Source organism: Zingiber officinale, chromosome 2A (genome assembly GCF_018446385.1).
Source record: "Zingiber officinale cultivar Zhangliang chromosome 2A, Zo_v1.1, whole genome shotgun sequence".
In the NCBI taxonomy this organism is placed as follows: domain Eukaryota; kingdom Viridiplantae; phylum Streptophyta; class Magnoliopsida; order Zingiberales; family Zingiberaceae; genus Zingiber; species Zingiber officinale.
In genome coordinates, this window is record NC_055988.1 from 118,037,708 (window position 1) to 118,050,164 (window position 12,457).

A 12,457-nucleotide genomic window follows, 5' to 3' on the forward strand; every position below is an offset into this window, starting at 1 on the left:
GAGGATTCTTCTTGCTCTTGCTCCGGTGTCAATGAAGATTGCTCCCCCTCAATCCTAGAGGTGGAGGCTTCACGTTCTTCCTCATCCTCTTGAAGATGAAACAAGGAATATGCTCCTTCCTTGCTATTTTGATTGCACTCCTTTGAGGATGAGGCTTCTTGGATTTCCTCTTCTTCGGAGGTTAAGCATCTCTCAACCTCGGAGTCCTCCTCTTGGTCTTGCTCCAAAGAGTCACCCTCTCTGGATTCTTCATGATCTTGTACAGTGGAGGGGATCTCTTCATGAAGCTTGGCCAATTTGCTCCATAGCTCCTTTGCATCTTCAAACTCTCCAATTTTGCAAAGGATGGTGCTTGGCAATAAATTTACCAAAAGCTTGGTCACTTTGTCATTTGCCTCGCACCTTTGGACTTGCTCCGGGCTCCATTTGCTTTTCTTTAGAACTTTGCCCTTTGAATTTCTTGGAGCCTTGAAGCCTTCCATTAGAGCAAACCATTGCTCTATCTCCATCATAAGAAAATTTTCGATTCTTGATTTCCAAGAATCGAAACTCGTAGAAGTGTATGGTGGAGCCACCCTTGTGTCAAATCCAAGCCCATCTTGGAATTGCATCTTGAAGTTGAGCTTGATAAGGTCTTGAACTTGAAGAATTTGCTTCAACTTCTTCACCCTCTAGCTTTTCTTGTTATGCTTGACCCTTCCGGCGATGATTCCGGTGAAGAGCGGCCTTGCTCTGATACCACTTGTTAGGACCAAAAGTAGCTAGAGGGGGGGTGAATAGCTCGTCGCGTTCTCTCGGTGCTCGGCGTTGATTGGCGTTGCTTGTTTCTTCAAGAATATGCAGCGGAAAATACAGAAACAAATGCAACAACGCTAACACGGTTGGTTTACTTGGTATCCACCTCACAAGAGGTGACTAGTCCAAGGATCCACACCACGCACGCACCCTCCACTATGAAAACACTCCTTTTCGGTAACTACCGAGGGCGGAGAAGCCCTATAAGACTCTCAGTACAAGAAGAAGTAAGGGTAGTAAAGAATAAGCAAAAGCTTACAAGAAATGCAGTAAAAACCCTAGCTTCTTCTTCTTCTCGTTGCAACTCGCCTCTTGACTTGGATGAGCCTCCAAGAACCTTCAAGAACTGGCGATGAGGAGCTTAGAGAGTGCTGGGGAGGAGCTGTGTTGAATCTGGAATAAATCGGTGAAGTTCTTGCCGCAGCCATCGAACGCCTGCAGCTATAAACGACGCCAACGGTCGGATCCCGATCGATTCGAATGTTCCCAATCGATCGGGGAGGCTTTGGATCGATCCACGGATCGATCCAGAGTGCCTCTGTGCTCTGGAAACGCGCCTGGATCGATCCACGGATCGATCCAGCGCTTATCGCGCGCACCGATCGATTGGGACATCTGGATCGATCCACGGATCGATCCAGAAGCTCTCTGTTCGCTGGGACAGGTCTGGATCGATCCATTGATAGATCCAGAGCCTGGATCGATCCACGGATCGATCCAGCACTTGGTTTTTGTCCAAAACCAGGTCCCAAACATCCCTAACCAACATTCGGTCAACCTTGACTTGTTGGTATGTCATGCCTAGCATCTAGTCACTCCCTTGACCTGCTAGGACTCCCTTACCAAGTGTCCGGTCAATCCCTTTGACCCACTTGGACTTTTCTCTGTACCACGTATCCGGTCAATCCCTTTGACCTACTTGGACTTTTCTTTCATGCCAAGTATCCAGTCAATCCTTTGACCTACTTGGACTTCCCAGCACCAGATGTCCGATCATCCTTGATCCATCTGGATTTTCCCTTGCCTGGCTTCACTCACCAGGGCTTTCACCTAGCTTCACTCACTAGGGTTTTCCATCTGCCTAGCTTCACTCACTAGGACTTTCACCTAGCTTCACTCACTAGGGTTTTCACTCTGCCTAGCTTCACTCACTAGGACTTTCACCTGGCTTCACTCACCAGGGCTTTCACCTAGCTTCACTCACTAGGGTTTCCATCTGCCTAGCTTCACTCACTAGGACTTTCACCTGGCTTCACTCACCAGGATTTCCATCTGCCTAGCTTCACTCACTAGGACTTTCACCTGGCTTCACTCACCAGGATTTCCATCTACCTAGCTTCACTCACTAGGGTTTTCACCTAGCTTCACTCACTAGGGTTTCCATCTGCCTAGCTTCACTCACTAGGACTTTCACCTGGCTTCACTCACCAGGATTTCCATCTGCCTAGCTTCACTCACTAGGACTTTCACCTGGCTTCACTCACCAGGATTTCCATCTGCCTAGCTTCACTCACTAGGACTTTCACCTGGCTTCACTCACCAGGATTTCCATCTGCCTAGCTTCACTCACTAGGACTTCCTTCTGCCTGGCTTCACTCACCAGGACTTTCTTCTGCCTGGCTTCAATCACCAGGACTTTCATTTTGCCTAACATCCCAGTTAGGACTTCCCAGTCAAGTATCCAGTCAACCTTGACCTACTTGACTCTTCTTCAATCAATATCTTATTGTCAAACATCTAAACCCAAACCAAGACTCAGCTTGGTTACCCAGGTCAACCTTGACCTGAGGGATATTGCACCAACATATATTTGGTAAAAAATATTTTTATTGATAGATTTATGATCATGACAATGAGACGAGCACATAGAAACTTGTTTCATCAAATTCCGATGTATCTAGGTCCGTATTTAAGCCGTCCAAGTTTGTTTATTTTTTAAAAAAATGATTAAATTTTTGGGACGAATCCAGAATTCGTCCCAAACCTAAAATTATTTTTAAATAATTAAAATGAAACATGTAAGGCTTAAATATGGACCTAGAGACCTCGGAATTTGATGAAACAAGTTTCTATGCATTGGTATCGTTGAGCTAATCGTAAATACGTCATCATCCATAATTTTTAATTATTATTTTCAGTAATTTGAATTTTTAACACCAAATAAGGTCAAATTGGGATTAAAAAATTCCAAATATATATATATTTGTTAAAAAATATTTTTATTGATAGATTTATGATCATGACAATGAGACGAGCACATAGAAACTTGTTTCATCAAATTCCGATGTCTCTAGGTCCGTATTTAAGCCGTCCAAGTTTGTTTATTTTTTAATAAAATGATTAAATTTTTGGGACGAATTCTGGATTCGTCCCAAATTTTGGGACGAATTCAGAATTCGTCCCAAACCTAAAATTATTTTTAAATAATTAAAATGAAACATGTAAGGCTTAAATATGGACCTAGAGACCTCGGAATTTGATGAAACAAGTTTCTATGCATTCGTATCATTGAGCTGATCATAAATACGTCATCATCCATAATTTTTAATTATTATTTTCAGTAATTTGAATTTTTAACACCAAATTAGGTCAAATTAGGATTAAAAAATTCCATATATATATATATATATTTGGTAAAAAATATTTTTATTGATAGATTTATGATCATGACAATGAGGCGAGCACATAGAAACTTGTTTCATCAAATTCCAATATCTCTATGTAGATATTTTTTAAAACATCTATAGATTGATACTAACTAAAAATGTGTTGTGTACTGAACGTTTGTAAATTAGTGTCCGAAAACTTAAATAAGGACCTAGAGACCTCGGAATTTGATGAAACAAGTTTCTATGCATCCGTATCGTTGAGCTGATCGTAAATACATCATCATCCATAATTTTTAATTATTATTTTCAGTGATTTGAATTTTTAACACCAAATTAGGTCAAATTGGGATTAAAAAATTCCAAATATATATATATTTGGTAAAAAATATTTTTATTGATAGATTTATGATCATGACAATGAGGCGAGCACATAGAAACTTGTTTCATCAAATTCCGATATCTCTATGTAGATATTTTTTAAAACATCTATAGATTGATACTAACTAAAAATGTGTTGTGTACTGAACGCTTGTAAATTAGTGTCCGAAAACTTAAATAAGGACCTAGAGACCTCGGAATTTGATGAAACAAGTTTCTATGCATCCGTATCGTTGAGCTGATCGTAAATACATCATCATCCATAATTTTTAATTATTATTTTCAGTGATTTGAATTTTTAACACCAAATTAGGTCAAATTGGGATTAAAAAATTCCAAATATATATATATTTGGTAAAAAATATTTTTATTGATAGATTTATGATCATGACAATGAGACGAGCACATAGAAACTTGTTTCATCAAATTCCGATGTCTCTAGGTCCGTATTTAAGCCGTCCAAGTTAGTTTATTTTTAAAAAATGATTAAATTTTTGGGACGAATCTGGATTCGTCCCAAAACTTGGGACGAATCCAGCATTCGTCCCAAACCTAAAATTATTTTTAAATAATTAAAATGAAACATGTAAGGCTTAAATATGGACCTAGAGACCTCAGAATTTGATGAAACACGTTTCTATGCATTGGTATCATTGAGCTAATCGTAAATACGTCATCATCCATAATTTTAATTATTATTTTCAGTAATTTGAATTTTAACACCAAATAAGGTCAAATTGGGATTAAAAATTCCAAATATATATATATTTGTTAAAAATATTTTTATTGATAGATTTATGATCATGACAATGAGACGAGCACATAATTTCATATCAATTCGATGTCTCTAGGTCCGTATTTAAGCCGCCCAAGTTTGTTTATTTTTAATAAAATGATTAAATTTTGATGAATTTTGATTCATCCCAAATTTGGGACGAATTCCTGATTCATCCCAAAATTTGGGACGAATCCGGAGTCCCAAACCTAAAATTATTTTAAATAATTAAAATGAAACATGTAAGGCTTAAATATGGACCTAGAGACCTCGGAATTTGATGAAACAAGTTTCTATGCATTCGTATCGTTGAGCTGATCGTAAATACGTCATCATCCATAATTTTTAATTATTATTTTCAGTAATTTGAATTTTTAACACCAAATTAGGTCAAATTAGGATTAAAAAATTCCATATATATATATATTTGGTAAAAAATATTTTTATTGATAGATTTATGATCATGACAATGAGGCGAGCACATAGAAACTTGTTTCATCAAATTCCGATATCTCTATGTAGATATTTTTTAAAACATCTATAGATTGATACTAACTAAAAATGTGTTGTGTACTGAACGTTTGTAAATTAGTGTCCGAAAACTTAAATAAGGACCTAGAGACCTCGGAATTTGATGAAACAAGTTTCTATGCATCCGTATCGTTGAGCTGATCGTAAATACATCATCATCCATAATTTTTAATTATTATTTTCAGTGATTTGAATTTTAACACCAAATTAGGTCAAATTGGGATTAAAAATTCCAAATATATATATATTTGGTAAAAATATTTTTATTGATAGATTTATGATCATGAAAATGAGATTTAGCACATAGAAACTTATTTCATCAAATTGATGTCTCTAGGTCCGTATTTAAGCCGCCCAAGTTTGTTTATTTTTAAAAAAATGAAATTTTGGGACGAATCCAGATTCGTCCCAAAACTTTGGGACGAATTCTGGATTCGTCCAAAATTTGGGACGAATCCGCATTCGTCCCAAACCTAAAATTATTTTAAATAATTAAAATGAAACATGTAAGGCTTATATATGGACCTAGAGACCTCGTAATTTGATGAAACAAGTTTCTATGCATTCATATCGTTGAGCTAATCATAAATACGCCATCATCCATAATTTTAATTATTATTTTCAGTAATTTGAATTTTTAACACCAAATAAGGTCAAATTGGGATTAAAAATTCCAAATATATATATATTTTAAAAAATATTTTTATTGATAGATTTATGATCATGACAATGAGATGAGCATTTCATCAAATTCTGATGTCTCTAGGTCCGTATTTAAGCCGTCCAAGTTTCTTTATTTTTAATAAATGATTAAATTTTTGGGACGAATTCCTGGATTCGTCCCAAAATTTGGGACGAATCCAGAATTCGTCCCAAACCTAAAATTATTTTTAAATAATTAAAATGAAACATGCAAGGCTTAAATATGGACCTAGAGACCTCGGAATTTGATGAAACAAGTTTCTATGTATTCGTATCGTTGAGCTGATCGTAAATACGTCATCATCCATAATTTTTAATTATTATTTTCAGTAATTTGAATTTTTAACACCAAATTAGGTCAAATTGGGATTAAAAAAATTCCAAATATATATATATTTGGTAAAAAATATTTTTCTTGATAGATTTATGATCATGACAATGAGATGAGCATATAGAAACTTATTTCATCAAATTCCGATGTCTCTAGGTCCGTATTTAAGTCGTCGAATTTTGTTTATTTTTTAAAAAAATGATTAAATTTTTGGGACGAATTCTGGATTCGTCCCAAATTTTGGGACGAATCCAGAATTCGTCCCAAACCTAAAATTATTTTTAAATAATTAAAATGAAACATGTAAGGCTTAAATATGGACCTAGAGACCTCGGAATTTGATGAAACAAGTTTCTATGCATTCGTATCGTTGAGCTGATCGTAAATACGTCATCATCCATAATTTTTAATTATTATTTTCAGTAATTTGAATTTTTAACACCAAATTAGGTCAAATTAGGATTAAAAAATTCCAAATATATATATATTTGGTAAAAAATATTTTTATTGATAGATTTATGATCATGACAATGAGGCGAGCACATAGAAACTTGTTTCATCAAATTCTGATGTCTCTATGTAGATATTTTTTAAAACATCTATAGATTGATACTAACTAAAAATGTGTTGTGTACTGAACGTTTGTAAATTAGTGTCCGAAAACTTAAATAAGGACCTAGAGACCTCGGAATTTGATGAAACAAGTTTCTATGCATCCGTATCGTTGAGCTGATCGTAAATACGTCATCATCCATAATTTTTAATTATTATTTTCAGTGATTTGAATTTTTAACACCAAATTAGGTCAAATTGGGATTAAAAAATTCCAAATATATATATATTTGGTAAAAAATATTTTTATTGATAGATTTATGATCATGACAATGAGACGAGCACATAGAAACTTGTTTCATCAAATTCCGATGTCTCTAGGTCCGTATTTAAGCCGTCCAAGTTTGTTTATTTTTTAAAAAAATGATTAAATTTTTGGGATGAATCTCTGGATTCGTCCCAAAATTTGGGACGAATCCAGAATTCGTCACAAACCTAAAATTATTTTTAAATAATTAAAATGAAACATGTAAGGCTTAAATATGGACCTAGAGACCTCGGAATTTGATGAAACAAGTTTCTATGCATTCATATCATTGAGCTAATCGTAAATACGTCATCATCCATAATTTTTAATTATTATTTTCAGTAATTTGAATTTTTAACACCAAATAAGGTCAAATTGGGATTAAAAAATTCCAAATATATATATATTTGGTAAAAAATATTTTTATTGATAGATTTACGATCAGGACAATGATACGAACACATAGAAACTTGTTTCATTAAATTCCGATGTCTCTAGGTGTGTATTTATTCCTTTTGATTTTTCCCTTTTTTATTAAAAAAAAAATAAATTCTGGGACGAATCCAGGATTCGTCCCAGATTTTGGGACGAATCCAGGATTCGTCCCAGATTAGGGTCAAAATTGGGAACAAAAAAAATTTGATGCTAATAACCCTATGTCTATATCCCATTCCGATTCTTGTTTTCTTCCCCATTTCTTTCTCCCCCGTTCCCCTTCCAACCTGCGATTTCCAGGGTTTCGGCCACATCTCCAACCGACGATGGTGGCGTGATATGCGACGACCGCTTGATCTCCGGCCGTGGAAGGTTTCGATTGGTAAGCCCACTGCTCTCGAATCTCCCTCTCTCGGATCTCCCTCTCTCCGGCGCGTGCTGGCCGCCGCTAGGCGCTGCCTGCCCGGCGTGTGGCTGGCCACTGCCAGGCGTGTGGCTGGACACTGCCAGGCGCTGGCTGGCCGGCGTCTGGCCGCCGGCGTGGGCCTTGCCGTGGCTAACCGCCGTCTCCCTCTGCAGCTGAAGAAGAAGCCCAAGATCATGCAGCAGCATCTTGATGTAAGTTTCCTATAAAAACATGCTTGTTTTCCTAAATTTGGTTTGATTTCTCGCACTTGACTTAGGATTGATCTCTTTTCTGCTCTTTACCATTGATATGCGCCTTCTCTTATGCTTGATTTGCCTCTGCAGTATTGTTTCCCTGGTTTATGGCTATCCAAGATAACTCCTCGATCCTACAAAGCCAATGAATAAGGTTAGTTTTATTTGTCCTCGATTCTGCAAGGGTTAGAGATCGTTGATGAGGGTTTTAGTTCTAGAAACTAGTAAGAGCTCAGTTAAATGATTTTAGATTTGCCATTTATTTATTAAGAATCGTTTCAGATAACTCAGAGACTCTTTGACGAGATGACTAATCAAAATGGTATATCCAAATCTTTGCTAAGAAATCAACACCAAGTACATTGTTCAGGATTTCATTGTGATTTCTTCAATAATATGTTTTTAATTTTTAGTTTCTATTTTTTTTAATGAAATGAGAATTGAATTATTTGTAGAAAATATTGACTTTCATGCGTATTAATCAGTACATGTTTTCAATTGCAGACATGTGTTCTTATAGTCCGTATACATTGTGAAGGTTGTAAGGATAGGTCAGGAAGAAGGTGCAGAAGGTTCAAGGTAAGTTGTGGGGTTCAGTTGTATTTTATTCGTTGTTTAATTGGTTTATTGTTTGGCTGGGTTCATGTGGTACATGGAAGCAATAAATAACATATTGTTGTAGGAGCTTTGTTGATTCTTTGAAAATGTGAACTCAATTTTACTCTGTTTCAATTATGTTTCATATTCTGTTATTTACTTGAGTTATGCTTGTATTGTAATTCAAAGAAGGAAAATGTTTGTCTGGCAAACTCTATATCTGAAATGCATAAATTTGGAGCAATCTATAATATCAAATGGTTCTCATACTTTGGCACATGAATCCAATGATTTGGGTAAAAAAGATAAAAAGAAGAAAGGAACAAAAAGAGGAAGGCACTTTGATAGAGATTCTCGAGCTACTAATCCAGAGGTTCGTTTGGAGTCTCTAACTAGGCAATATGAATGAAGTCTCTAATACTCTAACTTTATTTTTGTCCTGATTTGATAATGTTGTTTGTGCAGGTCTCAATTTGGTGTGATCTCACTGTAGTTGAAGACAACTGTATTTGTTCACCTCTTTTCGGTATTCCTAAGTTCATTAATATGCATTTACTGATCTATATATACAGTTAGCTTTAAATAATTATGTTATAGTTGTTTAATTATATAAAGTTAACTTTAAATAATTATGTTAAAGTTAGCTTTAAATAGTTGTTTAATTGTGTTCCTTCTTTTGATAAGCTGCTCTTTCTTGTTTTGTCTTCAATGATAATGATGCATAAAAGTTCTGAATTTGATCTATGTACAGTCTCAAAACTATATAGATACATAAAAGTTCTATATTTCATCTAGAATTACATCACACTATTCTAAAATTCTTTACTAGATAACGATGCATCCTCCTACCTTAATATTTTGCAAAGAGTTGTTAAAAATGTGCTAAAGTTATTCATATGAAATTGTCAACTAGTTAACACAATGAAAGGAACAATTATTTTAAACATCCTTTAGTTTACATTAAATACCAACCAAAGACAAAACTATAAATTCAGCAAATTAAAATGAAAAATAAAGTTAACTAAGTGAGAAAATTTGAACCCTAATACCATACTTCACAAGATCTCTCTCTCTTTCTCTCTATATGATGTGCCAATTATATTAGGTTGTATCATAGTTACGATACATGTACTTAGCTTCAAAATAATGCTTATAATTTTATTTACCGTTGCTATGACATGGATGATTCATATCGTTGGTAAATATGACTTTTATTAGAATTAGGGCTTTTATTAGAATGTTTAAGGAATTTCACATTTATGTTTTGTTTCCAATTATTCTTTTTACATGGCCATATCGTATACTATTTACAATCTTTCTTGTTACACATAATCTAGTTTATTTGTTTGTTGTTATGTAGGCAAAGGAGATTTGATGGGGATCAAAGATTTTGTGGCACACGAAGATGACTATATGTATTCTTAGTGTTGTTGGATGGATGATGGACTTATAAAACATTGGGTTGTTGAACTTGTAAACTTTGTTGAACAAGATGGATTTTATAAACTTTGTTGAACAAGATGGATTTTATAAACTTTGTTGAAATCTTTATATTTTTTGAATTATGAGTTGATGTGTTGAATGTTAAATTAGGATGTGTTGAATGTTAAATTAGGATGTGTTGAATGCATATTATTTGTTATTTGAATTTGGTTTTTATGTATTTGGATTGTATTGCAGAAATAAATTGAAGCTGGAAAAAATATTTGATATAGGGACGAATTTGGCAACGAAAATGATTTGTCCCAATTCTATCGTAATTTGGGATAAAATTATTTTCGTCCCAGATTCTGGGACGAATTCTGGGAAAATTCGTCCCAAAATTTGTCCCAGAATCTGGGACGAATCTACAAAATTCGTCCCAAAATTTGTCCCAGAATTTGGGACGAATTCTGGGACGAAAATTGATCTTATGATTATCAAAGAATTTGGCAAGTTTTTGTTGCCAAATTCGTTGCCAGTTTTGCAACAAATTTATTATTCGTTGCAAACTTAGGAACAAAAATGGCAACAAAAAAAATTTTGTCACCGAATTTGTCCCCAAATTCGTTGCAATATTAGGGACAAATTTGGCAACAAAATATAATTTGTCACCGAATTCGTCCCCAAATTTGTTGCAAAAATAGAGACAAATTTGGCAGAAAATTTATGTGAATTCGTCCCCAAATTTGTTCCTAAGTTTGCAACAAAAATAATTTTCGTTGCAAATTTGTATATTTTTTTTCAACGAATTTGGGGACGAAAATTTTATTCGTCGCCAAATTCGTCCCCAAATTCGTTCCCAAATTTGCAACAATCCCTAATTCGTTCCAAAATTTGGCATCAACCATTTTGGGACGAAAAAATTTTCGTCCCAAATTTTGTCCCTAAAATTTTTGCAACGAATTTTTTTTTAAAATTCGTCCCTAATTTTGTCCCAAAATGCCTTATTTTTTGTAGTGAACCATTGTGGTTGCAGCAACGTTTGCACCAAGGGCTTCTACTCAACCTCCTGTCGTAGCTTGGAAGGGTTTGATAACAAAAATGTCATCGGATGCATGAGGAAGGAGCCCTTGCGTTGCTCGTCAAACCAGTTTTCGTAGACCGGTTGGTTGGCTGCGCTTTGATTAAGTCAGGGCTCGCGGATTCGAGTCTCGGCTGCCACTATTTTCCTTCCTATTGCCCCTGCGGGCTGGATCAACCGGTTAAGGCGTAACATCCTTGCACAATGAGTCGTAGGGTCGAAGGTCCACGGACGCGCACTGGATGAATAATCTGGGCCGGCTGTGTTAAATTCCGGAGACACCACGCTTTACCCGGGCCAGCATTCACCGCTGATTTACCTCCTCCTAGGATTCCTGTGGGGCCAGGCCTAGGGGGCCGCTGGGCGGCGGGACCCGCCTTTTGCACAATTGGAAGGGTTTGATAACAAAAATGTCATCGGATGCATGAGGAAGGAGCCCTTGCGTTGCTCGTCAAACCAGTTTTGGAAGGAACCGAGCATGAAGGTGCCCGACAACCTCAAGAGGCAAGATTAGTTTGGATGCATTCAAGAAATTGTGCTTGGATGATTGCTCCTGCATCGCGTATGTGGTGATCAATGGGCCTTATGGCTGCATAACTTGGCGCAGTGAGCTGTTGGATCTCAGAAGTTTTGCCGATGGAGGAGACAATATATACATTCGGCTTCCAGGTAGGTAGTTGAGTTATGCATGCATGAAATTGGATGATCAGAGTAACATTATATTTAATCATCTATTTTCTTTCAATTTTCTTTTCCTGCAGAATCATCAACGTCAAATTGGAAGATGTTCGTGTGGGCGATTGTTATTTCGACGTTGCTGGGAATTATTTTGCTATGCAGTGTAGGTATACTCGTTAGGAGGAGGAGAAACGGAGCATTGCAGTTTCCAAATGTTGAGAAAGGTCTTACACAATGTTTTATATAAGAATATAGCCAGTTTTTAAGAGTTAATTCGGATTTAAAAAGGATTGAGTCAAATTTTTTTTAGATTAATCACTCAATTCTCAACTTTCTAAGAAAGAAATTGAAAGATTTTTTTACTAATTCAGTGTGTGATCCTTGTGCTAGGTTTGATCAGCGCATTCGATGTACTTCGTTCATATGATTTGCATACTATAAAAGTTGCAAGAACTAATTTTTCTGAAAAAACAAGCTTGGGTAAGGGGGATTTGGTGTTGTTTATAAGGTAAGAAGGCTTTCAGTTTCAGAAAAAAAAAAATCTAATATTTCAGACCTGTAAAATTGAAGAATATGATACATTTTGTCAGGTCAATTGGTTGAT

The 12,457-nt window shown here is 35.7% G+C and overlaps 1 long non-coding RNA gene across 2 annotated transcripts; it reads left to right on the forward strand.

Moving 5' to 3' along the window:
• The first annotated feature begins 7,977 nt into the window (after nucleotides 1-7,977).
• Nucleotides 7,978-9,206, forward strand: LOC122039937. Of its 2 annotated transcripts, none has more exons than XR_006128445.1 (4): nucleotides 7,978-8,033; nucleotides 8,166-8,229; nucleotides 8,580-9,045; nucleotides 9,138-9,201. It is a non-coding gene; the product is annotated as an uncharacterized LOC122039937 (long non-coding RNA). The 2 variants fall into 2 exon arrangements; XR_006128446.1 differs by having other exon boundaries at nucleotides 8,019-8,033; nucleotides 8,358-9,045; nucleotides 9,138-9,206.
• Nucleotides 9,207-12,457: the final 3,251 nt, after the last annotated feature.